Source organism: Onychostoma macrolepis, chromosome 07 (genome assembly GCF_012432095.1).
Source record: "Onychostoma macrolepis isolate SWU-2019 chromosome 07, ASM1243209v1, whole genome shotgun sequence".
Taxonomy (NCBI): domain Eukaryota; kingdom Metazoa; phylum Chordata; class Actinopteri; order Cypriniformes; family Cyprinidae; genus Onychostoma; species Onychostoma macrolepis.
In genome coordinates, this window is record NC_081161.1 from 1988562 (window position 1) to 1992331 (window position 3770).

General features: G+C 36.8%; 1 long non-coding RNA gene across 2 annotated transcripts; it reads left to right on the forward strand.

Moving 5' to 3' along the window:
- The first annotated feature begins 317 nt into the window (after positions 1 to 317).
- On the forward strand, positions 318 to 3547 carry LOC131543965 (uncharacterized). 2 transcript variants are annotated; one of them, XR_009271997.1, is made up of 6 exons: positions 369 to 462; positions 940 to 1006; positions 1275 to 1630; positions 1716 to 1803; positions 3101 to 3176; positions 3273 to 3547. It is a non-coding gene; the product is annotated as an uncharacterized LOC131543965 (long non-coding RNA). The 2 variants fall into 2 exon arrangements; XR_009271996.1 differs by lacking the exon at positions 940 to 1006 and having other exon boundaries at positions 318 to 462.
- The last annotated feature ends 223 nt before the right edge of the window (positions 3548 to 3770 follow it).

Here is a 3770-nt window from a genome sequence, read left to right on the forward strand (position 1 = left end):
TAGTTTGATCGGGGTTGAAAAATGTTATTTGTGTATTTCAATTTTTGTTTTATCAGTCTACGGTGCTTCGCTATTTCCAGAGCTGCAAACATATCCAAGTCACTGTATTTTCCCCATCCTTGAAATGAAATGAAAAGAAAATATATTATAAATTAAATGTTACTTTTATGTTATAAATGTTATACGTGTTCTACCCAATTTTCCGCTGATAGCAAAAAAAAAAAAAAAAAAGTAGCCACTTTAATTGTGCTGACAACTTTCTCGCGAGATCCCATTCCCCACGACATCAAACTACCGCGAGATGCAGCCAAGCCTTGATCTGCATGCAGGATGGATCCCGCGAGATTTCATTCAGCATTTCCCATCCCCCACGCGGCACGCACTGCATCGCGCCGACGCCATTACTACTCACTGTTTGGCTGTAATTTTCGGGAGAAGATGTTTTCCTTCAGTGTATCCAAGGTAAGAATTGCCATTTTAAAACTGAAAATGTAATTACATTGTTTACAAACTATAATGTTAACATAGTTTGGATTTTTGTTTCGTTTAGACATCATACTCCGATCGCGCCATGTTTTTCCTGTTATTTCTGGCACCAATGCCTAAAGGATAATGCTGTATGTCTTGGTGTTTCCTACGCCCTGTAAAAATAACAGACGCTAAAAAGCTCGCTTAAACTACAAAGTTGGCACCGGACTGTGTGCTCACGATACAGGAAGATAACAATGCTGATGTCAAATTGCTAAAATAACAGAGTGTAATAAGTTACACAATATTACATCAATATTTAACATTTATCATGCAAACAGGAGTTTCAGCCTCATATAAATCTGCATTAGTTTGTGTTCGGGTGTTATTACAAATCAAAGTATGACTATACAAATGTTTTGCCTAAATTAGATTTTAAATTTTTTAAAGTAATAAGCATTTTTCTTACAGAAAGTAATCGGACGGTCTCGGATGTTGATGCAGTGGAGCAGAAACTGGCATTTTGACCATTTAGCAGGTTCACAGGGCTGAACATTAATGTTTTTGCGCCTAAGTTACAGTACTGTGCAGAAGTCTTAGGCCACCATTTTGTTTATTTTTGTGTTGTAATACTGCTTATAAATTTCCTGTTTTTTTTTTTTTTATTGTATTCTAATAAAAACTCTATACCATTTCCATTATACAGTACCAATTTGCTACAGAGGCAGAATGATTTTGTACCACAGGCAACACAATTGTAGTACAAGTATAAAACTCTGTTTAAACTCAAGTATAAATTATGTTAGAGTCAACCATGACGAAGATTTCCCTGGAGATGAGCATGAAGATCAGGTCTTTGTGGATAGCAGGGCATCATTTCTCTGACGTCAGAACATTCTTGATGCAGTCAGGTGTTCATGTATCCAGTGACACTATTAGACGACATCGTCGCCAGACTCCTGCAACTAAAAAACCATCTGTATTGAGTTATTGTGTATATAGTGCTGTACTTCAATGCATTGAGGAAATACTGCATGAAGACGATGAACGTTCTGCTAAAAAAATTCAAAATGAGCTTCAGTCCCGATTGCAGTTAAAAAATATCAATCAGTACCATCAGAAGGTCCATAAAGAAACTTGGATGGACTTATGGAAAAGCCCTGTAAGCATCTATAATCATAGCTATACTGTACAGTGACTAATCTTCAATATTTACGCATTTTTTACAAAGTGAAATATTTTCACAGGACCGACCCTATGATCAGGGACAACAACAAGGCCCTGCGCCTTAGCCAAGTGCAGCAGTGGATGGATGTTGAGGAGACCTTTGACAATGTAATATTTGCTGACGAAACAACCGTTGCTTTGGAGCGCTTTGCTTTGATGTGCTATATAAAAAAAGGGTCGACACGTTGCAAAACCGAAGGCCAAACATCCCATTAAACTTCATGTTTGGGGGTCCATATCCTGTCAGGGACCAGGGTAGGGTTGCACCAGCCATTCGTAAGTTCTTACTTAAATTAGAATGTTAAGTCCACACTAGAGGCTAGTAACTACTTGCTAGTTTGTAACTAAATTTGTACTTACTTCGGTTGCACCAGTTGTACGTTAAGCAGGATGTAGCTAGTAGTTCGTAAGCTCTCCGTAAAGTAATGTGTAGTCGCATAAAATGACGTTTACCCTAAATCATCCAATAGAAACCTTCAAATACACGAGCAGAACTTGTTTAAATGTTATTAATTTTAATTTATCCTTCATTCTAACTTCTTTTGCTTCACCTATACTAACGGTAAAAACAAGTTTCCATTAAAAACCATACATTAATAACATTAGTCTATACGTAAGCTATTTTTATATGTAAATAACATTCAGAAACTGTAATTGAAATAAATAAGGATCAATAAATACTGAAAGAAAAAAAAAAAACATAAGAAATGCCATTTATTTATTATTTCATCTGACATGCGCAAACACGGACCGAAGTGTACAGAGGCGCGCTGTAGATGGGGTGTTGAAGACGGGCTTCACATATTCACATATTGTTCTCTCTCTTAATATGTACGTGAGTGTGAATGTCAGCAGCATCATATATGCCTAAAGGATTGGAGGTTGTCAAGTAAAAGAAGAGCATATTGATGCAGTTCACTCAGTCTGCTATTTTATTCCAACCGTTACTCCTGACCAGACGCGTCCGTAAATATTTAGTTTAAACGTAGAGTTACACTTCAACTAAGTGTAATGGTGCAACGAAAAAATATTTAGTAGTGCGTAAGTTGTAACTTAGTGTCCATTTACGTCAAAACTAGGCTAGGTTGTAACTTGCGTGCAGCTGGTGCAACCGGCCCCTGGACCAATAGTTATCTTCGAAGGTTAGTTCAAAAATACTGTACAGCTTAAATTTGAACAGCATCATGAATAGTTTCTAAATATCGCTGAATTTTGACTTGCAAATTTACAGGAATTATGGACCGACACTATTACCAAGAAAGCATAATAAAATCTGCGCTGGCGCCATAAATTCAGCACCACTTTAAAGGACCTCATCGCTATTTATTTATTAAACTTTTTATTTATTTATTTTTTGATAATTTCTGGAAGAATGTTTTCTAATATTTCTTTATTTATAATACAGATAATGATCCAAAACATACAGCATCAAGACACTGTATTGCTGAGGAGGGGATCAACTGGGTGAAAACACCAGCCGAGTATGTGTCTTTTTGTTCTTGGTTGCTTTACGTTAGACAACCTCATTCATGAAATTAGCAAAAGCAAATTTCCTCTAACTTGCCTCTTGCTTGCAGATCACCAGATCTCAACCCCATCGAGCTGGTTTGGCACGCACTGAAGGAGTTTATCAGACGTGAGGCTAAACCATGGAACAAAGCTGAGCTTCTCCAGGCCATTGTGACCTTCTGGACAGATCGCCTGACAAAAACAACCTGCAATAAATACATTGATCACCTTCAGAAGGTTTTGCTGTTGGTGGTACAGCGCGACGGGGGTTCTACCGGAATGTAGACGTATATTTATTGATCTTTTTTTCATTATTTATTAAAGGAAATTGCTGATCATAATAGCCTGCTGTGTTTCATCTCTTCGGTACACAAAGAATGCAAAAACACACTTTTGGCTAAGGCCCGTTAATAGAAAATACAGAAAATGTTTATTTTACGATCATTTAGTTCGATGTACTGTATTTCAATGTTAAGGTTTCAGTTAATATATAGACAATCTAAAAATAATTGGGTTGAATTTGGGTTATTTTTAGCCTAGCTACTGTGAATAGAACCAAGCGAATT